Here is a 25653-nt window from a genome sequence, read left to right as displayed (position 1 = left end):
GGTTCAGGTGAAACGCTGAAACCACCTTGGGGAGAAACTGAGGACGAGTCCTCAATTCCGCCCTGTCCGAATGGAAAATCAGATAAGGGCTTTTTCAGGATAAAGCCGCCCATTCTGACACGCGCCTGGCCCAGGCCAGGGCCAAAAGCATGACCACTTTTCATGTGAGATATTTTAACTCCACAGATTTAAGTGGTTCAAACCAATGTGACTTTTGGAACCCAAAACTACATTGAGATCCCAAAGTGCCACTGGAGGCACAAAAGGAGGCTGTATATGCAGTACCCCTTTTACAAACGTCTGAACTTCAGGGACTGAAGCTAGTTCTTTTTTGGAAAAAAATTGACAGGGCCGAAATTTGAACCTTAATGGACCCCAATTTCAGGCCCATAGACACTCCTGTTTGCAGGAAATGTAGGAATCGACCCAGTTGAATTTCCTCCGTCGGGCCTTACTGGCCTCGCACCACGCAACATATTTTCGCCAATTGCGGTGATAATGTTTTTGCGGTTACATCCTTCCTGGCTTTGATCAGGAATGCCTTTTTTCCTTCAGGATCCGGCGTTCAACCGCCATGCCGTCAAACGCAGCCGCGGTAAGTCTTGGAACAGACAGGGTCCTTGCTGGAGCAGGTCCCTTCTTAGAGGTAGAGGCCACGGATCTTCCGTGAGCATCTCTTGAAGTTCCGGTTACCAAGTTCTTCTTGGCCAATCCGGAACCACGAATATAGAGCTTACTCCTCTCCATCTTATCAATCTCAGTACCTTGGGTATGAGAGGCAGAGGAGGGAACACATACCCTGACTGGTACACCCACGGTGTTACCAGAGCGTCTACAGCTTATTGCCTGAGGGTCCCTGGACCTGGCGCAGTACCTGTCGAGTTTTTAATCATGTGGGAGACTTCTGGGTGAAGTCCCCACTCTCCCGGGTGGAGGTCGTGCTGAGGAAGTCTGCTTCCCAGTTGTCCACTCCCGGAATGAATACTGCTGACAGTGCTATCACATGATTTTCCGCCCAGCGAAGAATCCTTGCAGCTTCTGCCATTGCCCTCCTGCTTCTTGTGCCACCCTGTCTGTTTACGTGGGTGACTGCCGTGATGTTGTCCGACTGGATCAACACCGGCTGACCTTGAAGCAGAGGTCTTGCTAAGCTTAGACCATTGTAAATGTCCCTTAGCTTCAGGATATTTATGTGAAGTGATGTCTCCAGGCTTGACCATAAGCCCTGGATATTCCTTCCCTGTGTGACTGCTCCCCAGCCTCGCAGGCTGGCATCCGTGGTCACCAGGACCCAGTCCTGAATGCCTAATCTGCGGCCCTCTAGAAGATGAGCACTCTGCAACCACCACAGGAGGGACACCCTTGTCCTTGGTGACAGGGTTATCCGCTGATGCATCTGAAGATGCGACCCGGACCATTTGTCCAGCAGGTCCCACTGGTGCGTGGAATCTGTCGAATGGGATTGCTTCGTAGGAAGCCACCATTTTACCCAGAACCCTTGTGCATTGATGCACTGAGACTTGGCTCGGTTTTAGGAGGTTCCTGACTAGCTCGGATAACTCCCTGGCTTTCTCCTCCGGGAGAAACACCTTTTTCTGGACTGTGTCCAGGATCATCCCTAGGAACAGAAGACACGTCGTCGGAACCAGGTGCGATTTTGGAATATTGAGAATCCAATCGTGCTGCCGCAACACTACCTGAGATAGTGCTACACCGACCTCCAACTGTTCCCTGGATCTTACCCTTATCAGGGAATTGTCCAAGTAAGGGATAACTAAAATTCCCTTCCTTCGAAGGAATATCATCATTTCGGCCATTACCTTGGTAAAGACCCGGGGTGCCGTGGACCATCCATACGGCAGCGTCTGAACTGATAGTGACAGTTCTGTACCATAAACCTGAGGTACCCTTGGTGAGAAGGGTAAATTTTGACATGAAGGTAAGCATCCTTGATGTCCCGAGACATCATGTAGTCCCCTTCTTCCAGGTTTGCAATCACTGCTCTGAGTGACTCAATCTTGAATTTGAACCTCTGTATGTAAGTGTTCAAAGATTTTAGATTTAGAATCGGTCTCACCGAGCCGTCCGGCTTCGGTACCACAAGAGTGTGGAATAATACCCCGTTCCCTGTTGCAGGAGGGGTATCTTGATTATCACCTGCTGGGAATACAGCTTGTGAATGGCTTCCAAAACTGTCTCCCTGTCAGAAGGAGACATCGGTAAAGCCGACTTTAGGAAACGGCGAGGGGGAGACGTCTCGAATTCTAATTTGTACCCCTGAGATATCACCTGAAGGATCCAGGGGTCTACTTGCGAGTGAGCCCACTGCGCGCTGAAATTCATTGAGACGGGCCCCCCCACCGTGCCTGATTCTGCTTGTAAAGCCCCAGCGTATACTGAGGGCTTGGCAGAGGCGGGAGAGGGTTTCTGTTCCTGGGAACTGGCTGATTTCTGCAGCCTTTTTCCTCTCCCTCTGTCATGGGGCAGAAATGAGGAACCTTGTCCACGAAAAGACTGCGCCTGATAATACGGCGTCTTCTCATGTTGAGAGGCGACCTGGGGTACAAACGTGGAATTCCCAGCTGTTGCCGTGGCCACCAGGTCTGAAAGACCGACCCCAAATAACTCCTCCCCTTAATAAAGCAATACTTCCAAATGCCGTTTGGAATACGCATCACCTGACCACTGACGTGTCCATAACCCTCTACTGGTAGAAATGGACAACGCGCTTAGACTTGATGCCAGTCGGCAAATATTCCGCTGTGCATCACGCATATATAGAAATGCATCTTTTAAATGCTCTATAGGCAAAAATATACTGTCCCTATCTAGGGTATCAATATTTTCAGTCAGGGAATCCGACCACGCCAACCCAGCACTGCACATCCAGGCTGAGGCGATTGCTGGTCGCAGTATAACACCAGTATGTGTGTAAATACCTTTTAGGATACCCTCCTGCTTTCTATCAGCAGGATCCTTAAGGGCGGCCATCTCAGGCGAAGGTAGAGCCCTTACAAGCGTGTGAGCGCTTTATCCACCCTAGGGGGTGTTTCCCAACGCACCCTAACCTCTGGCGGGAAAGGATATAATGCCAATAACATTTTAGAAATTATCAGTTGTTATCGGGGGAAACCCACGCATCATCACACACCTCATTTAATTTCTCAGATTCAGGAAAACTACAGGTAGTTTTTCCTCACCGAACATAATACCCCTTTTTTGGTGGTACTCGTATTATCAGAAATGTGTAAAACATTTTTCATTGCCTCAATCATGTAACGTGTGGCCCTACTGGAAGTCACATTCGTCTCTTCACCGTCGACACTGGAGTCAGTATCCGTGTCGGCGTCTATATCTGCCATCTGAGGTAACGGGCGCTTTAGAGCCCCTGACGGCCTATGAGACGTCTGGACAGGCACAAGCTGAGTAGCCGGCTGTCTCATGTCAACCACTGTCTTTTATACAGAGCTGACACTGTCACGTAATTCCTTCCAACAGTTCATCCACTCAGGTGTCGACCCCCTAGGGGGTGACATCACTATTACAGGCAATCTGCTCCGTCTCCAAATCATTTTTCTCCTCATACATGTCGACACAAAAGTACCGACATACAGCACACACACAGGGAATGCTCTGATAGAGGACAGGACCCCACTAGCCCTTTGGGGAGACAGAGGGAGAGTTTGCCAGCACACACCAGAGCGCTATATATATATACAGGGATAACCTTATATAAGTGTTTTTCCCCTTATAGCTGCTGTATAGTTAATACTGCGCTTAATTAGTGCCCCCCTCTCTTTTTTTAACCCTTTCTGTAGTGTAGTGACTGCAGGGGAGAGACAGGGAGCTTCCCTCCAACGGAGCTGTGAGGGAAAATGGCGCCAGTGTGCTGAGGAGATAGGCTCCGCCCCTTTTTCGCGGACTTTTCTCCTGCTTTTTTATGGATTCTGGCAGGGGTTAAATGCATCCATATAGCCCAGGAGCTATATGTGATGCATTTTTTTGCCATCCAAGGTGTTTTTATTGCGTCTCAGGGCGCCCCCCCCAGCGCCCTGCACCCTCAGTGACCGAAGTGTGCTGAGAGCAATGGCGCACAGCTGCAGTGCTGTGCGCTACCTTGTTGAAGACAGGACGTCTTCTGCCGCCGATTTTCCGGACCTCTTCTGCCTTCTGGCTCTGTAAGGGGGCCGGCGGCGCGGCTCTGGGACCCATCCAAGCTGGGCCTGTGATCGTCCCTCTGGAGCTAATGTCCAGTAGCCTAAGAAGCCCAATCCACTCTGCACGCAGGTGAGTTCGCTTCTTCTCCCCTTAGTCCCTCGATGCAGTGAGCCTGTTGCCAGCAGGTCTCACTGAAAATAAAAAACCTAATCTAAAACTTTCACTAAGAAGCTCAGGAGAGCCCCTAGTGTGCACCCTTCTCGTTCGGGCACAGAGATCTAACTGAGGCTTGGAGGAGGGTCATAGGGGGAGGAGCCAGTGCACACCAGATAGTCCTAAAGCTTTCTTTAAATGTGCCCAGTCTCCTGCGGAGCCGCTATTCCCCATGGTCCTTACGGAGTCCCCAGCATCCACTTAGGACGTTAGAGAAATATATATATATATATATATATATATATATATATATATATATATATAGCTTGTGGTGAGTGGACCGGCACTCCCTCTGTGTAGTGCACAGGTGCCCCGGTGCCCTCTGATAGAATAGGATACAACAATACGCTACGAAGTACACGAAGCAGACAGCGGCACTCAGGGTCTTGTGAACAAATTCGGGTGTATTCAATCACTACATATGATCCAACGTTTCGGGACACGCAAGTCCCGTTGTCAAGGTGAGTAACAAGAAATAAAGCAAAAACACATACCTTTATACCAAGTGAGGAGGAGGGAGGGAAGTGCCCCAGGTGCTGGTGCAGTCAGTGCCGCCCGGCGAGTTCCGGCGTCTGCCGCTGACGTCATCAGGCGGCGACTGCCGGAGTCATGGAAACCCGGCGACGCTGACACTCGGAGTGACGCGTCAATGTAAACAAGGAGGCGTGCGCATGGCTGTCGGATGGTGCCGCAGAGACTGTTGTACCCTGTCAAAGTGAGTGGGTGCACGGTCTGTGTAGAGCGTGGCACTAAGAGACAAATAATCAATGCCTTGCTGGTGCGGTAAAACTAAAAGTGAATAGTGAAAATGAAATAAACATGGGGTGATAAAACCCATGGGGGTGTTGGTGCATAGCTGAAGAAAGGCATGAACAGAGACCAAAAGGCCAGGTGGACATGCAGCAGGGTGTGATAGCGGTGCCCGAGTGGCCATGCAATAGACATGCAGAATTGGATAGCATGTGTCTACTGTGCCCAACTAGTGAGTGCCGTAGAGGATGCGGGCAGCATGCAATACAAACAAGACGGTCGAATGTGGTAGTGCGAACATAGGGTAGTGGGGGTAAGGGAAGAGGCAAACCCCACAATAGCCAAATACATCCTCTTATATGCTCGGTACATCGACGACCTGTTCCTTCTCTGGACTGGCCCACAGGAAACCTTTGTGCAATTGATGACCACGGCCAACACACGTGACTCTCCGATCAAGTACACTTTTCAGACCAGCAAGGAGAGCATCAATTACCTGGATGTCCGCATATCCATCACGGACGGGAGACTCACAACAGGACTATACGTCAAACCAACGGACCAAAACACCATCCTGAGGGCCAATAGTCACCACCCCAAGAGCCTCATCAGGGGACTCCCACGGTCCCAAATGATCCGAGTCGCCAGGATCACGAGTGATAGGTCCACTCTGGAAGGCGAATTGGACAAATTTGTAGACAAGTTTCTGCAACGAGGGTATGACCACAAAACACTCTTGCAACACAAGAGCGAAATACTGCAATTCCCTAGGAGTAGCCTTATGGGGACCGAGGCCAAACCTCAGGATAAAAACATCATCCCGTTTGTGACCAGATACAACACTGCCAGTCCGGTTATTCCCCGGGCCTCAAGAGCTCTATGGCCCATAGTCGCAACCGACAAGTCTCTACCAACGTTCAAAGACCGGCGCCCCATGACCTGCTTCACTAGAGGCCGCAGCATAAAAGATATAGTGGTACACACAGACGTTACAGGCTTCAAATCCTGGACCGATCGCCCCAAAGGGTTTTTGACCAGAACGACCGGGTGTTACAAATGCCCAAAATGCACTACGTGTGGGCATATGCTAACGGGCACTACCTTTAAACATCCACACAATGAGTCCAAAGTGAAGATCCACCATACGCTGACCTGCACTTCCTCGTACATCATATATTTGATAATCTGCCCCTGCAATTTATATTACGTGGGAAAATCCATCCGCACAGCTAGGGAAAGGATGGCTCTCCATAGGTCAGCCATAAAACAGGCGCTGTCAGGGAAGCCATCGGACCAGCCAGTAGCAAGACACTACGCGGAGAAGAAACACTCCATCAATGACTTCAGACACATCTTGATTGACCATGTACCTAAATCTTTGAGGGGCGGAGACAGGGAAAGAAAATTACTCTGCACTGAGGCGAAATGGATCTACAAACTCGACACACTTAGCCCGAGAGGACTTAATGAGCAGATGCCGTGGAATCTCTTTCTGCATAAGTAAAGAACCCAACGAGCATCATGTCAAGTTCATACTGCCATCAACCTTCCCTGAGTACTACGCAACCTCTTGGACTTCCATGATCCTTCTAATGGACTCAGTGCCCATCCGCAGAGCAGCGACACCTGTTTGGACCTTTGCAAGTCGCCCAGTGGACCCACCGTTACCCATCAGCTATGATTTAGTCATATCAGTGTCATTAACCCCTGCCTCTGCACCTCCCCCGGACAACAACAGGGACGTTTTGCCTCTTCCCTTACCCCCACTACCCTATGTTCGCACTACCACATTCGACCGTCTTGTTTGTATTGCATGCTGCCCGCATCCTCTACGGCACTCACTAGTTGGGCACAGTAGACACATGCTATCCAATTCTGCATGTCTATTGCATGGCCACTCGGGCACCGCTATCACACCCTGCTGCATGTCCACCTGGCCTTTTGGTCTCTGTTCATGCCTTTCTTCAGCTATGCACCAACACCCCCACGGGTTTTATCACCCCATGTTTATTTCATTTTCACTATTCACTTTTAGTTTTACCGCACCAGCAAGGCATTGATTATTTGTCTCTTAGTGCCACGCTCTACACAGACCGTGCACCCACTCACTTTGACAGGGTACAACAGTCTCTGCGGCACCATCCGACAGCCATGCGCACGCCTCCTTGTTTACATTGACGCGTCACTCCGAGTGTCAGCGTCGCCGGGTTTCCATGACTCCGGCAGTCGCCGCCTGATGACGTCAGCGGCAGACGCCGGAACTCGCCGGGCGGCACTGACTGCACCAGCACCTGGGGCACTTCCCTCCCTCCTCCTCACTTGGTATAAAGGTATGTGTTTTTGCTTTATTTCTTGTTACTCACCTTGACAACGGGACTTGCGTGTCCCGAAACGTTGGATCATATGTAGTGATTGAATACACCCGAATTTGTTCACAAGACCCTGAGTGCCGCTGTCTGCTTCGTGTACTTCGTAGCGTATTGTTGTATATATATATATATATATATATATATATATATATATATATAGACCCTGACGCACCTAGCCCCCCAGGGCACAGAATATAGTGATAGCAAAAAGTGTGATACACAAGAAGGAAATCCACGCAGCAGCTACAGTTACAATGCAGAAGTTATTTCAGATCAACAATAAAACTGCACTGGACTAGTAAAACTATATATATATATATATATATATCAATGCACAGTAGATACTTGTACTGAATATTCAGGTAGAAGTACACTTGTTCTTAACTAATACTGTCTAAAATGACATGTAGAATATTTAGGTGACTGTAAATGCACAGCACTGATGAGGCAGGTGGATTTACAGAGGAGACATTGCCCTGCAGTCGCGGAGATCAGCAGCAAAGATTGCGCCAAAATCTCTGTCAGTGAGTGAGGTAGAGTGAGAAGCAGCTCCCGGGCGGGAACACCAGCAGTAGATGGCGCCCGGAGCTGGGGGAGGGGCTACAGGTCAGTGCCTTATCCCCTATGCTGGTCCTCACCACCGGGTACTGTGGAGCCTTGTTAAAAGGATTTTCGTGAAATCCAACCTGTGCTCCCTGCCCTGGTGGATATAGTGGGGTCCTTGCGCTGTCACAATGTCCATGCCAGCACCGCGGTCCATCTCCTAAGACCGCGACCGGAACGCGATTTCAGTGGGTCCCACCTGGGGGATCCTCTTACCTCCTCCAAAATGAGCAGCCACACGATCCTGAAGAGTGGCAGTGGCATGTGCCCGGAAACCGGAGCACCTCCGCTGTAAGTACCCAGGAACCCAGTCAGCGGGAGTATGCGGCGCTTTTGGGGAGGTGTTGGAGCCGCAGCACAGTATATCACTAGGACATAAAAGTGCTGCAGCCCTTGAAGAATCTTCTAATAAAAGCTCTTTTTAGGGCATCCTAGCGCAGGCACCAACTTACAAACTGAGCTCCAGTGTCCGGAGGCGGGGTTATAGAGGAGTCCATGCAATACATCCTGGGAACATTCAAAGCTTTAGTCTGTTGGTGCCTCTGGATCAAGATCCAACTCTAGACCCTGATGTATTCCCTGTGGAACACAGTGTACCCCCGCTGCAGACAAATAATATATCTACACTGAGATCCTGGATTTCAAGTAAAAAAGAAAGTGAAATAAAATACTGCATAGGATAAAAAATTTGGAAAAAAGTGCATTATTTTAGTAATAAATATTTTTTTCCATTATGCCACCTGCTACTGTCATCCTAATTATAGCTACATAAAATAATATTCTACAAAAGCCACTAAGGCTCGTCAAAAGATAAAATTGAGAGAGATAAATTGCTAACCAGTCAGCTTCTAATTTACATTTTAAAAATGACAGGAGCTGGTTGGTTGGTACTTTGTTTTGATAAATACCCCAGTACAGTGGGAAAATTTGATAAATAAATAAGAAAACCCTATCTCTGGTGTAACGGATGTTAATGGGGGTACACACGGGAGATTTCTCCCGGAGATGTGTGCTGAGCGATCTATCACAGACCGCTCAGCACACATTTCTCCACCCGCTCAGACCAGCGCGATGTGTGCTGAGCAAGGACGGGCGCTCATTTTACCCAGCGGTGAAATGAGCGATCTCACTAGATTTGGCATGCATGCCACATCTAAAGCCGGCCATAGCAAGGTGCGGGATCGCGCATCGCCGGCACACTACACACAGAGAGATCCGTGCTTACTTTCTAAGCAATCTACTCAATTTAAGCACGGATGTACCCCCCTTAAGAGAGACCCAAATAGCAGTATCTTTATGAACAGTTTTCTCATGTCATGAGTACTTTTTGAAAAGTTGCTAATGAACAATCTCACTAACTTTACAGTTATTAATACATGTAAAAATAAGCATTTTTGAGATTATCAGTCTGCTCTACTTGGCGACAAATGCTTTTCTATTTTATTACTTTTATGTAAAAGGTTTACAATGCAAAGTTTTAAATGCAGTAGCATGCCTAATCTCTGAGGTCTGTGACATCTAGTCATTTGTTATAGGGAACCCCAACCTGAAAGGACTAGATCCAGTTTGTCCTCTGCTCACACATACTCCGGTTTCCAGTGAAGATAGAATACCGGCCATACACAGCTGTGAGACTTTGGCAGCCAGATTAAGGTGTTTTTTTTTTTTGTACAGATATAGATCAGCAGGCCTGGATTTATTTGCTTTGGGTTATCAAGGTTTGTACTGAACTAACAATTAGTCCTCCAGATGGTGTTTTTCCTTATAATCTCAGTCTGCAGATCTGTACTTTATCACTACAACCTTGTACAGCCCCAAGCATTGAAAAAAAAAAAACAACCCCCCATGGGACCTGGTGATTTCAGAATATCAGAGTATGAAACGTTCTACACACATTAAAGGTCCACTAGATCATAGAAGTATTAGATCACAAAGCTACAAACATGTTTAATGTTCAGTACCTATTTGAACTAAATATCTTTTCATGTAAGAAGTTTTTTTATTTGTAAGAAACTATTTCCTATGGACACTAGACTTGGGGACGGATGTAATGAAGTCTGAGTTGGGCGGAGGTGCGGGTTCCCGGCCGAACTCGGACGTTTTTTTTAAAAGCGGCAATCATCTACAAGGCATTGTTTTGACTCCGGCCAACTCGGACTTCATAACATACGGTCCTTCCTGTTTAATGACAGTATGAAACCAAATTGAATATATTCTTACCATTCTGCACCTGGGCCAATACCGGAATAGTTATCAGATTTATCAAGACATCTGATAACAACTAGGTGCCATGCACACTGCTATCTGGGAAGATTTAGCTGCTCATTTCATAGTGTTTGTGGTTAGCTTTAAAATGTCCCTGGATAGACAAAGGGTGATCTCTGCAGATTTACAAATTAGCCAGAAAATTCTGTCATGTTATAATAAATTATGAGAATCAAGTTCATATAACAGAATCAGTCTAACGAAGTCATTTAAGGTTTGCAGGACCTATAACAAAATCCATATGAAATTAGCAGTACGGATGGTGTAATGGTTAGCATTACTTCTTCACAGCACTGAGGTCATGAGTTCGATTCCCACCTTGATTCTAACTGTGTGGAGTTTGTATATTCTACCCGTACTTGCGTGGGTTTCGTCCGGGTACTCTGATTTCCTCCCACAATCCAAAAATATACTAGTAGGTTAATTAGCTTTCACCAAAAAACAATGAACTCTAGAGTGAATGTGAGTGTGCGTACCATATGTAGGGAATATAGAATAGAAAATATTCCCTACCATATGTAGGGAATATAGATTGTAAGCTCCACTGGGGCAGGGACTGATGTGAATGGCCAAATATTCTCTGTAAAGCGCTGCGGAATATGTATGCACTATATAAATAACTGTTAATAAATAAAATAATAAGTTTGTAGATTTTGTTTTACATACAAAAGCAAATGTTACAAACTTGTTTTATCAGCCAAGAAGAACTATACCAAACAATGTATTGGGATGTTGGCGTAAAATGTAAACTGGCTTATATACTTCGGATAGTTCTGGCAATAATGTGATTAATATATCTTGATTACTCTATGGGGTGTATTCAATAAGTGTCGGAAGTTGCCGTCTTGTCGGAAAGACGGCAGTCTCCGACAGAAATAGGTCGGAAGGGGTTCCAACCTATCCATTAGAGACAGTTTTTTTCCGACAAGTTGGGAATTCCCGACTTGTCGGAAAACATGTAGATCGGCGGAATAGCCATGGATCCACGTGCTTTTGTCGGAAACAAGGCCAAATCCGATAGGATTTGGCCCTGTTTCCGACAATCTCAATCCAACATTTAAAAATGTCAGATTGAGGTGAGCGGAGTGGTGGCCTATGGTGATCGGTGCGGCGCTAAGGGGAGCGGGGATGAGAGGTCCTTTGACAGACGTCCCCTGGCCAGGTACCTCTCTCCCTGCAGCGCGGCACTGGGCGTGTTGTGCGTCTCCAGTAGCTCCCTGTGTTCTCACTCACGGGGAGCTGCTGACTGCCGCCCAGACACCGTCCAAATCAGACAGTCGTATTAGACTCAAATCCAACAGTCGGATTTGGCCACTTTTTGAATAGGGGTTGTCGGATCCATTCCGACAAATGCATGTCGAAATGGATCTAACTCTTATTGAATATACCCCTATATGTTGTTACAACTCTGGCTTGAAGGAGATAAGGGGAGTACACACGGAGCAATATTTACTTAATTTCTAAGCAATCTGACTAGATTGCTTAGAAATTAAGCAAACATCGCTCCGTGTGTAGTGGTGCCGGCGACAGCGATGCGCGGCCCCACGCGACGCTATCGCCGGCTCTAGATTGTGCATGCATGCATAATCTAGTGAGATCGCTCACTTTGCCGGGTGAAGTAAAGGGGCGTATTCACGATTTTAAACAGCGATCGCTCCGTGAGTACCCCCCTTAAGCTTTTTTTTTTTGCCCTCCCTCGCTCAGCACACAGCGCACACATTGCGCTGAGTGCTGAGCTTGGCAGATGTGTGCTGAGCAATCTGTGCTAGATTGCTCAGCATACATCTCTGGGACAAATCTCCCCATGTGTACGGGACTATAGTCACATTCTCTGATCCCACATAGAATATTCTGCAATGTACAGCAATGTAAGAATACAGTCTTGTATTCACAACAGTATACAGCGATGAATGAGTCTCTTTATATCCTGCACTGTATGCTGTGTGGGTGTGGAGCTGTCTACTAGCAACAGTTATTGGTGCTCTTCTACCTTATTTAATTAGAAAGCATAAGTAATAAGCCTTTTCACATAGGTTTTTACCCAGTAATTTGCCGAGTCAGCCCAGGTCAAAAATCCCGGGACTTCAACCCGGTTTATTTACCAGGACTGAAGACGTGGCAATTTTGACCCAAGTTGCCCTTTCACACAGGAGAAATACCCGGGTTAATCTGCAAATTACCCCTGGTAAATTGCTTTTCTGTATGAAAGGGGGGTCTGGCTGAGACCGACAAAACGAGCCGGAACTCAATTTTGAATGATTTAGGGAGCTTTTTGTGTGAAAGTGGTATTAGTGTTACATTAGCTGACAACTACTAAAGGTAGACTTGTCAGCCATGAAAGAGCAGAGGCCCGGACTAGTCAGAAAACAGTATTGTATAACTAATGCACAATACAAAATCTTATCAATTAAAAACTCAGAATACCACTGTCTTAATCAGAGCATTAACGAACACAAGTAATCTAGGGTCTGGGCAGCACCTACACAGCCTTATTCCACAATCACATTCTCATCATTTGCTCACTGAAAACAAACTGATTTTAGTTAATACATAATGGTTGTACTAATGTAAGGAAGATTAAAACATCTTACGTCAAATACAGATGCAAGCTTTCTACACCTTGCTAAGAAGCACTTCATCTGTAATATGTTTAATTCATTTCACAGATACAATACTATGAACATATGCACAGAAGTGTGAATTTATAAGCGGACAATTACTACCCAGCATGTACACTACAATTTAGACCATGGTTGTACACAAAAAGAGGAGTCGGAGGAAGGAAGCAGACATAATGCAAAAGGTGTTATGTGTGCAAGAGGTCTGAGGCGGATGTGCTACTGGCTGACACAAATATCACATGCTACACTGCATGTATGAACATATGTACACACAGAAAAAGGAGAAAAAGCGACTGATCCTCTTACATCTCTTACATGTCACTGTAATAATGAGTCTAGCACCCTTTCATCCTCCTTCACACACTACTGAAGGGAAAAAATCTAATAAAACAAGAACACAAAGGAGCGTGCACGGCTTTGTTCTCTAGAACATTCCTCCGCAGCACACGCAGCATTTAAACACTGTCAGTTGCCTGCGGGCATCCCGGGCTGTGTCTCCAATTAAAGGGAACAAGGATCTGGGAGGGCGCTGCCTCCAGTTTGATTGCTTTTGCCTGGGGCAGCAAAAGCCTTCTAAATAACAGCAGTATGTATGGATCCTGGGGAATCAAATCACGTCATTGTCTCTTGAATGCATTAGCTGTGGCCTTTCTCGCCTGTCATTTCACAGCATCAGTGTTCATTTGTGTTATAGTGCTACTGGGTGCCTGGGAAGATCTGTCAGCCTTAACTGTTTCATGGTCTGTAGAGGCTGAAAAATATTCTAACAATGGCAATGAAAATATGCTACTATTTTGAGATCATACAGTTTGTACTCTCTATTTGTCTTAGTAATAGAATGCCCATGACATTACAGGAAATAGGTTCTCTCTATTTGATATGTTTCACAATAATGATGACTTTACAAAACTCTATACTGTTTGTAACCAGTAATAGTTCCATTTGATTGGTTTGTTTTTTAATGTCATCTTGGTAGGGGTGGTCTTCAGTTTGCCGGCTGTCGGGATCCCGATGCACAGTATACCGGCGCCGGAATCCCGACAGCCGGCATACCGACACCTTTTCTTACTGATTGGGGGTCCACAAACCCCCTGGAGGGAGAATATATAGCGTAGCGCGCCACCATGCCCGCAGCGTGGTGAGCACAGCGAGCCCGCAAGGGGCTCATTTGCGCTCACCCAGCTGTCGGGATTCCGGCACCGGTATGCTGGTCGCCGGGAGCCTGGCTGCCGGCATACCCTACTACACCCTCTTGGTAGATGTCCCAATTCAGCTACCAAGAGTGAATATATATTTGCATAACAAAAAAGATTTTCTGGTCAATGAACTAGACTACAATAGTAAGTACCTTAATTCTAGGCCGTAGATAAGCGGTGGCCAACCCGCGGCTCTTTCATCTGCTGCATGCGGCTCGGTCGGCTTCTGGCCACCGCTGCCCCCAGCCCCAGACAAACGCACGCCTCTCCGGCAACAGTGTCTCGCTTCAATTAGGCGCCGGCCCGTGAGCCAATCAGAGCTCGCAGACCGGCAGCTAAGGCTCCTGATTGGCTGCCGGACCGTGAGCTTTGATTGGCTCACGGACTGGTGCCTAATTGAAGAGAGACACCGCAGCCGGAGAGTGAGCAGCAGCAGCGCAGTGTGCGGGGCGCGCGTGGGGGGGTTGTCTGGTGAGCACTGTGCGGACATGTGTATCTGCACTGGGGGCATATCTGGCACTGTGGGGACATGTGTATCCGGCAATAGGGGCATAGCAGGCACTGGGGGCATATCTGGCACTTTGGGGACATGTGTATCTGGCACTGGGGTCACAGCTGGCACTTTGGGGACATATGTATCTGGCACTGTGGGGGCATATATGTATCTGGCACTGTGGAGGCACCCATTTTTTTGGCTTTTTTATATGTATGTGGCACTGTAATGGGGCATTATATGTATCTGGCACTCTATAACATGACGAAAAACGGGGTTATGATATGAGGTCATACTTCTACAAACGTCATACCGAAAGGTGTGCACACAAAAATGGGGTGTGGCTTTGTGACAACTAGGCCACGCCCTAGTGGCTCTTCCTCTTGACTACAGAACTTTTCTGGCTCTTTGCCTCTGACTGTTTGGCCACCCCTGCGATCAAGCTTATTACACAGCAATTACTAAAGCTTCTTGGATGCTCACATCTTGTATAAACAGATGGCATAGTAAATGCACTGTGTCTGAAGGAATCTCACTTTGGTAAAACAGAAAACCATAAATCTAAAATATTAGTAAATGCAATTTCTATTTATTTCAGTAAGAATAGAACTGATTTATTTTTTTTAAAGTCCAGCAAACTTAAGCCTATACAACAATAGTGAGGTAAGTGTCCCTTAAGGCTTACTCTCTCATTTCTGGTGCCTAGCACATGTGTTTAATAAATCAACTAAATCTGTTTTGATCGCCTACTTGATACTGGAGAAGCAAGCTTACTTTTCTCTCCTGTATTAAATGTGATCAAGAACTGAGGTCAATACTGAACTAGTCAGAAGGGTGAACTTCACCAAGCTGGCAGTAGCTGTGTGAAGCAGGTGACTAGTGGATCCTGTTTTGCAAGATACTATTATGGTGATTTTTCGGCACTGACATCTGTCTCCGGGCTTACTCACATGTGCAATATGTTTTATTGTATCACATTTTTCATGTCATATAAACTATACATATAAAACATGGGGAAATCAAAACTGAGCCCCACCCACCCCATCCGCTCTCATTTTCCTCTATGTGTGTGTAGATATTGTACACTTGAAGGCAAGGCTCCTTCACTCTGGCAATGCCACCCCTCCTTTTGCCCTTAGGTGTTTTAATTAGCATAGGTTCCTTAATTTCAGATCACACATTAATAAGGGCTCTATTTAAGACCTACACTCATTTACATAATGTGGTATTATAGATGTTAAGGACCCATGTAATGGAGTCACCTGGTCTCGGTGCATGGGCCCACATATTTGCACAAATGTGTGCTAAGAACCTAAGAACTTCACTTATACTCCATCTTAATGGTGAGGGTTTATCTAAATACTTTTTACTATCAGTGTTCTTGGTGCCAGTAGTGTGCGTCAGCACCCCCCCCCCCCCCCCCTTCAACATTAAAATCTTCACAGAGAGTCAATTTACACTTTTGCATTTATGTTAGGCAATTCCCCCCCCCCCCCCCCCCCCACACACACACACACATTTAAAATTGGGTTGAAAGAGGGTTGTACAAAAACTACAAGTCCCAGTGTGCTGTGGCTGCTGGTAGCTGGTAAGTTATGCCGTGACATGAAACTGCACAGCACCACCATGGTTTGTCAAGGCCCATAATAAATGGGAAAAAAATGGTTTCTATGTATTGTTATATTTACAATGTGGTCACATCCCATTTGCACCCCAGCATGCATATGATGAATGCAGTGAATAAATGCCTATATGTTCATACAATGTGTGTGGTTTATACAATGACGTTTTCGAAACATCAAATTCAACTTATGTCAGGTGTTTCCTGTGGAGTTCAATACCTTCAATAGCTGTTTACAGCTGAGCCTCAACCCACACAACAAGAATGGTGATCATCATATTTAATTTCTGAGTGATATCTAATGGACAGAATATATATATATATATATATATATATATATATATATAAAATGCACACGTTAAGGCTACCATATAGAGCTTGTGTGTGCACATCCCATTGAAACAAGCGATTTTGTGTCAATCCTGATTGAATTGACCCCAAAATGTACCACAATGACGACTGTCGTAATCCAAGTTACTGCCACAAGTTGAAATAATTAATACTGATACTATTAAAGTATTTATTGCACATTATGAAGATGATCAGGCATGTGTCTCTATATGGCACGAGTGTACCCCTTTGAAGCCTTCTGCAGTCCCTAGGGCTTGCACGTCAGCAACACTTCTCTCACTCCATCCATCAAATTTACACAAATCCCCTTGGTGGGCTGCTTTCTAAATGTCTTTACCTGGTGCATTATCCCAAGGCTTAACAATCCAATATCAGTGCAGACAAAGATAATTACTCTGCATTGATGATAAAACACCCTGAATCCTGGCAGCTGGGGTAATTTGCATCTTCCAGAGCTGAAGATCAATACAGTCGGCAAGAAGTGAAACCTGATTAGATGCTGGTAGCGAAAGAGGAGATAGAGGGGAAAGGATATTGCTTGAAAGACTTGAGGGCTTGCAAGAAACAGGCAGAGAAACCCCCAATGTTCTTGCTGTCCAAATAGTTATTTTTCCATAAGCTGAAAATATATATCCTGTATTGGTTAGCATTACTGCCTCACAGCACTGAGGTGTTGGGTTCAATTCCTGCCACAGCCCTAAGTGTATGGAGTTGTATATTCTCCCTGTGTCTGCGTGGATTTCCTATGGGTACTATGGTCTCCTCCCACGCTCCAAAAGTAGGAGCGTTAAGTTAATTAACCCTAGTGTGTATGTGTATATGTTGTAGAGAACATAGGTTGTAAGCTCCACTGGGGCAGGGACTTATGTGAATGAGCAATTTTTCTCTGTAAAACGCTGCAGAATACAAGTAACTACAGCTAGAGCATAAAAAAACATGAAGTATACATATTCTTTGGGATGGTATCAGGATCCCGGCATTTGGAATGGCGGCTGTCAAAATATCGACATTGGCATCCTGGTGATTATAATCCTGACACAGACTAATTAATTAAACTAACCCTGATCCCTAACTCTAAACTCACCTTTCCAGCACCCTGATATCTGTAATCTCACACTCAACATCACCTTTCATCAGTTTTCACTTCCATCTCTGTTGAGAATGTGAATTTGGGAAATCCTCCTGTTTACAGTAAATATACACTGTTTTGCAGAAGCCAATGGTTCAGGTAAGGCTGCACACTCATTACAGCTTATAGCGTCTACATCACATGTTTCATAAAGACATGGGAGGAATTCAAGTGTTTTGGGAGTCTAATAATCCTGTCTAAACGGGACTGTTTAGATGCTGAAACAATGGTCAGTATTCAATTGTTGTTGAATGCATGTCACGCCCAAACAGACAGGGTTTAGCAGCGTAAAATAGCTAAACCAGGCTAAAGTCCTGCTTTGGGCGTCCAAACTCCTGTTCGGATGCAAAGTTCTGACTTAGCACACATTTCTTCACCTCAGGAGGCTGCAAGAAGAAAGGTCATCCCTGCGGCTACAGGGCATCTAAATGGAGCAACAATTGAATTGCTCCATTTTGCATCCCCTAGTGGTAGCTGTGAGGTAAAACAATTGAATCGGCCCCTTAAATGTTATTAACTTTATTTACATATTACCAACATATTGTGTAGCACTTTACAATGTATACTTATTCTTTCACAACCATCCCTACCCCAGTGGAACTTACAATTTATCTTCCCTACTGCATGTTATAAGACTTGAAAAAACAACAAGTAACTATAGCTTTTTGAAACAGGGACAAGCAATAATTATCCATTTTATATGTAATAAACATATTTTCAAATGTGTAAAAGTGAATATAACTAATCTGATGAATATTCTGGAATACAAAAATCAAAAACAGTGATTCAGTTTGATCTATAGCCTGCTATGTCCTGGATGGGGAAGGGGGGGGGGGGGGGGGGGGGGGTGTTAAGGGTAAGATTACACATGTTGTAGCACAAGCTCTCCAGATATCTTTGTCTTGTTATTTTTACAAGGCCTGCCTCTGGGAATTATCCTGGTGTGCAGCTAAAACCAACAAGGTCAGCAAAGTTTGAAGTCTGCTTGGCCAAAGGAGAGTTGATCTCTAGGTCACATATGGAAATCACTAGAGTTATTTAAGCCACTAGAGGCTATTAATAAATCTTCCACTATTTCCTTACTTAAATAAATGAAGGTCCTATCTCTCAGACACGTTTGGTCTGGATATGTTGTGGGACCAATTTTGTATCCTTCCTCCACTAAGCAGACAGGAAGGACAAGCTTCTGGTGTTAACAATGGTAAAACTATAAATTCTAAGCATCCATATGGCTCTCATTTTGATGCCTGCTCTGTTTTCTACACATCTGGAGGGCAGGGGATGCACTGCAGATCTAGCAATAGGGTGTTTCAGACCTTCTCTGCTACATAACCTCAAAATCTTACTACAGACTAGACAGCCTTTGTTTTCCATTTACTCTTTTATATGTTTGGCTTTAACAAACAATGCAACTATAATACAAATTCAAGAAGCCATTAAACTGTGAATGTTTATAATAATAAATAAATACAAATATTCTTTAGTAAACCATGTGTCATCCAACTGTACATCATTAGTAGGCAGTGCTGGAAGCCTGGGTTCTAGCTACAGTATTTATATTGCTTATCTAAACCAAACGCAGTAACCCTTTTACACCTAGAGATCTTTTGGCACCTTTATATATTAACTTGGCCACATTTCCGCAATGTGTTCATATTTCTGGTAATAGCTGCCATTCCTAATGGAAACATCTTTGGGCATCTTTTTAATGTGGTCTTATGTATTACACCCTATTTTCATTCTACAATGCATAAAGGTATGTGACATTTGAAACAAAAGCTGCGCTGTCATCAGTGTACAGAACACTTTATGAAAGAGACATGATGACCCATTATTAGAGTCCACAAAATGAATAGGGCTGAAGTGATGACGATATACTAAAACTACAGTCTCCATTAGTTTACAGATAAGTCACGGTGATAGTGCAAATAAATAGCTTATACCTAACCAAACATTACATGGTTCCAGCTGACTGCCATATAACAACAAGGGAAGAGGCTGTTAGGCAATTTAGCAGATTATCCAGAGCAGTGAGCCCATGAAGCCCAATTATTACAGTATCAGTAACTATTTTAGGAGGCATACTTACATTCTCTGGAACCGATGGAAAATTTACTTATTTTCCAATATTAGTTGGTTAATAGAAGACTTAAACTTATATTGGAAAATAACCTCTTCCTTATTGCTATGTTTTTAATCGCCCATGTCTGTTTTTAGTCTCTGCACATATGAGGTACACATTTCTGTCTGTTGGCACTATTGAAAGCACTTCTATATGCCGTGTGAACAGTTGGTCAGACAGAGGCATGACTTTCTGTGGATAAATGTGTATATGCATTTCCTCCTGCTGAGGATTTGGCTCAGATATAAAGCTGTGCATTTTATCTCACTTCCTTCAGGAAAACAATTACTTGTTTATAGCAGGTCTTGGGGAAAGGAGACAAGTCTGCATGGTTTGGGGGGAAATGAGGTCAGGGAGGCATACACTTTGATGTAGAACAGCCTTCAACACATATTATGTGGGCACAACCCTTCCTGTAATTTACCAGTGTTCTTAAATATTTCTCTGAACACATCAACATATTGAAGCACAAATAATTACTTGCTTTCTGTAGACAACTTTATATATGTATATATATATATATATATATATATATTTAATTAATAATAATAATAATAATAATTTTATTTATATAGCGCTCTTTCTCCAATAGGACTCAAGGCGCTTAACAGATACACAGCATAATATAGTACAGAAAAATAATGAAGTACATTTTTCATAAAATACAGAAGCATGAAGATACTAAAAGAGACACTATGGAAATGCTTGAGTAAACAGGAAAGTCTTGAGTCTACTTTTGAAGGATTCTATAGTTGGGGCCTCTCGCACTGTGCTGGGAAGTGAGTTCCATAGAGTCGGAGCCGCATGACTAAAAGCTCGACCCCCAGATGAATTACGGTAGATTCTAGGTACTGCTAAAAGTCCTTCATCTACAGATCGCAGTAATCGAGTGGGGCAGTATGGGATCAGAAGCTGTTTCAGGTACCTTGGGCCTTGGTCATGTAATGCTTTGAAACTCAGTAAGCCAATCTTGAAGAGGATTCGCCATCTTACAGGCAGCCAGTGAAGGGAGTAGAGGATGGGTGTTATGTGGCTGGAACGGGGCTGGTTGGTTAACAGCCTGGCAGCTGTGTTTTGCACCAGCTGTAAGCGTTGCAATTCTTTTGCTGGTAGACCAAGGTAGAGGGCATTACAGTAGTCTAATCGAGATGATACAAATGCATGTATGACTTTTGGCATATCATCTGAGGGAATTAGGTGCTTGATTCTGGCTATGTTCCTCAGGTGAAAGAATGAGGATTTGATTGTGGCTGATATCTGATGTTTAAGTGTCAAGCCATCATCAATTTATTTTATTTTTTTCTTCTCCAAAGTATGTTTCCAGATAAAAATGTGAAGACAAAATGTACATGTACCGGAATAACAGTCGAGATGCACTACTATTCTTAGTATAGAAAATGACAACTGTGTACCCCATCACTTTCCAGGGCTGCCTAAATGGTGGCCCCAAAGCTTAATGCAAGACTGATCTACAACTTCCCTAAGATCTTCCGATGCTAAAGGATATGTGTTTCATCACAATGTATAGCATATCCAGGAAGTGGACACAGAGTTATTATAGCAATTAAGTTATGCAAGTTACTGACAACAGTATTTAGAGTGGAATGAAAAAACAATGTAAGCATATGTAAGTGATAAACCTGTGCTTTATACTAACTTACATCAAGTTTTGCAATTACTAACTCTGGCTTATGAGCGCTCACAAGCTAGACACACTATACAATTATTGGACCAATTTGCCAGTAATCGGGTGTACGGCCTATTTCAATGTATAGTATGGTCACAAATGTTCCTTCGATTATCGAATGGGTCGGCTAAGAAAAATCTCAGCCTCAATCTCCTCATATTGTGCAGTGTGTGGACATTCTTGATAATCTGACCATATTTCCCACTTTTTCAGTGACTATTTCTTTCTCCCTATGGGCGAACATATGTAAATTTAGTGTGGTGTGGCAGAAAATCAATTACTTTTACTAAAAAATTAAATAAATTGCTTGTGTGTGTAGCTCAGTTATTTGGGCATTTGATTTGCCAACACTCCCCCCCCCCCCCTTATTGTCAGGATGACCAAAAATAAAACAGACAATGGGGTAAATTTACTAAGATGGGAGTTCTAGATAGGATGTTGCCCATAGCATCCAATCAGATTCCAGGTATTATCTTCTAGAAGGTGCTAGATAAATAAGAAGTAGAAGATACTGATTGGTTGCTATGGGCATCATCCTATCTTAAATAGAGCTTCCATCTTAGTAAATTTACCCCCATGTGTCCAAGCTTTAAGCCTCTTAATGACGGTCATCAAAAACCATGCTTTTACTGTTATTTACATAAACCTACATAGTGACAGCATATTCCACTGCACTTTACAGGTGGGAAAAACAGAAGTAAAACAAGGCTAGGTAATAACAGACAGACAAAGAGGTAAGACTATTGGAATGGAATCTTCCGGAACCAAGACATAAGACTCTGGGCGCTCCAATGACACCATATTCTAAATACATTTAGGAGCAGTTATGGTGGCTTTTTTGGAGGCTATATGCTCTATTTAATTGGGTCAATGGAAGTACCTCCATTGACAAACCCCATGAATGCAAATGCTGGTTACCACCACATGTCAAATGGAATCACAGTTGGACAACAGTGTCACCGGTCTTTCACTAAAGCCCCGTACACACGGGGGAGATGTGTGCTGAGCGATCTAGCACAGACTGCTCAGCACACAGCTCTCCCCCGCTCCACCCGTGTGCTGAGCATACATGCCAAATCTCGAGTCAGCAATAGAGACGCACGGGGCTGCGCATTGCTATGGGCATGCACACGAAGAGATCAGAGCTTACTTTTTAAGCAATCTAGTTAGACTGCCTAGAATTTAAGCACGGATCTCTCCGTGTGTACCCCCCTTAACACTAGTGGGCAACCAGCCTTATTATGGGTAATGGTTATTTTTCTAAAGGTGATTATAATAATTCCTCTTTAGAAATTATTTTTACTAAAAAAACAATGTACTTAAATGGTAAAAAGTATATGTATAACGTCTCAAAACTAGGGCTCTTAAAATTCAGTGAAAGGAAAGATAGTGCAGCTTGCCATCTACTACACAACATTCACTTCACTTACATTTATGGAGTGCGCTATGCAAATGGGAGAAACACCTATTCCAATCACTCACTGAATTTATCATGGTGTAATATGTTTGGGTATACTTTATTATGAGCGTCAGTTAAACATTTGCATGTCTATGGAGAGAAAAAAAACCTTCATCTGTAATTTAAACTAATGCAATATGACCCTAAAAGCACTTGTTCTGATTGATATTCCCAGATAATCTGAAATGTATGTGTTTTTTGTAGGGCTAGACAAAACTCATAGCCCTGGCAGTCAAATGTGCCTAACAAAAATACTGACGGTCTTATTTTGTTTTTTTTCAAGCCACTGGTTGCACATCTTCCCTGATTAGTTAAAAATCTTGCTGACTCCTGCATCCTATATTAATTTGTCCGTGCCTACTTTACAGTGCAGCTATAGAAAATAAATAAGCAGTCTGCAGATATTTTAAAACCTTGCCAAAAAATGTACCTAACACAATAAAACTATTCTGATAGCAGGCATTGTGTATGGATAATACAGCAAACAGGACCCTCCAGAACTTAAAGGGTGAATGCTCCGCCCCAACTCACGTTTCCAGACTTCCCCGCTCTACTTACTTTCAGACAAAGCCGCCCCACCCGGCTCTGCTAATGAAGGAGATGGATTAATTTAACTGGCGGCCTTGGCTGACAGTGCTATTAATGATCTTCCCTGCCCTGCAGGCAGTAATGGGCCCCACTGGGACTTCCTGGAGATCACCAATTTGTATGAAGGATTTAGACATAACATACACACACAAGATGAAGGAAAGAACCCTAGGGGTAGGAGGTGAATGAAGGAAGGGGAAAAAAAACAAAACAACTTTAGCTAAAGAGAATTCACTTGTACCTATCAATGCTTTTGTCCTGTGTGTGACAGCTGTCAGCAGTGTTTTGAATAGAAACTTTCTACTATAAATTTTACTCTGTCTTATTGTTACTTGTTGGAGCACTTTAGGTGCAGAGACATGGATGGCTAAGAGTCAGCCATACTTCTATGCTACTTTTTCATTGGCTATTTGTCCTGTGACAGGTGTCTACACTGGGTTGCTAGTTTACATTGATTGTTTCTGGAAACCAATGAGATCCAAATAGATTCTAACACCAACAGGACATGTAAATCCTCATAGAATTATAAGAAAGTCAAGAGGGTAGATTTACTATGCAGTGTTTATAAAAGCTGCCGTGTCTTCAGTGGTTGGATTTAAAGAGGCAATAATATCAACTGCAAAACCAGACATGCCTGTTTTAATACAAAATTATTGCCCCTTTAAATCCAGCCGCAAAAGGCGCTGCATATTAAAGTCAACCCAAAGTCTCCTTAAAGCATTTTATTAATCAAATACTGAGCCTATTTTTTTTTTTTTAAATAACACATATTAGACAAGGTTGATAGGCGCTATGAACATCATTTGTATCCTATATACTTTGTTCTGTTTTTGCTGTGCATTGCCATGTTTCTCTGTATTGTTCTCTAATATGACAAAAAAGAACAGTTAGAATCTACAGAAAAACAAACATTTTATATACCTGTAGTGTATCATTGCTTTAAACATACAAAGCACAGCTTTTATTATGTGCACCCTTGTCTTAGGTCTGATAACCTTACCAAACATTTCAAGACATCCAGCATATCGAACTCATGCTTCATTGTCATTTTTCTTTCAATTTAAAATTGTAAAGCTTTTCAGTAAGTTGCCATGGTGACCATGGAAGAATTAGACTGTCTACATAAATGTTATCTATGTAGTCCATGTCTATATAGAGGACATTTGACAAGGTGAACAAAATGATAACTGAGAAGGCTGATGGATTGTTGTAGGGATTGTCATATCTTTTTTTGAGTTTATCTGGCTTAATATGATCACAGATTGGGGATATGTAACTGAGGAAAACACTGGAGTATACAGATAACCTTTTCAGTATCTCTCAGTACTCCTTATGTGATCATAAATAAAGACCGGTCCTTTATAAATAAAGCATAATACTCCAAGTTACTTTAGTCTTTTAGATGACAAATATTTTCAGGGAGAACAAAATATCAGAGTAGTTACACTGGTGTGTGAGCCAAACCCTCCTTTGGTGATTTCCATTCAGAAGAAGCTTGCCCACCTGGATGGGTAACACAGCTCGGGCGCAGTGGGTGCACTACTGGGAATGCACCAAGTAAAATGGAGACAAAACATTTCTTAAAGGATCCCAAATACAAGAGTATACAACAGCTATATTTAGTTATCTTCATTACTATAAATATAAAGATGCATGCTAGTTATGAATGTATTGGTTACTTGTTGTAATGTGCCATTTAACCATTTTAAAACCATTTAAAAAGGCTGACGAATACATTTAATTCTTGGGAAAGGCAACAAGTGATACTGAAAGATGGAAGTCAGTTTAGGATATCAGGTGAGCATTAGAAGCGATGACGGGTAATATGACTTTCTACGGAGACAAATCTATGTGTTTAACATTTTTTTTCTATGAAATTCTGTCATCCTGTGATAAGCTAAAGCCCCAGCTATGGAACTACAATAGGATTATCAATCAGTGTCCTCTGAAAACGCACAACTGAGCAGCGGAAACCTAGCAATCTTTCATCCATGTCACTGTTACATTTGAGGCTTGGAATGAATGTGT

The 25653-nt window shown here is 43.7% G+C and overlaps 1 protein-coding gene across 10 annotated transcripts in view; it reads right to left on the bottom strand.

Moving 5' to 3' along the window:
• Window positions 1-25653, bottom strand: part of FBRSL1 (fibrosin like 1) — an 857080-nt gene that overhangs the window by 137585 nt on the left and 693842 nt on the right. The window lies entirely within an intron of this gene.

Source organism: Pseudophryne corroboree, chromosome 1, assembly GCF_028390025.1.
Source record: "Pseudophryne corroboree isolate aPseCor3 chromosome 1, aPseCor3.hap2, whole genome shotgun sequence".
NCBI lineage: Eukaryota > Metazoa > Chordata > Amphibia > Anura > Myobatrachidae > Pseudophryne > Pseudophryne corroboree.
Note: the sequence above shows the minus strand (reverse complement) of the source record. Positions and strands in the feature narration are given on the sequence as shown.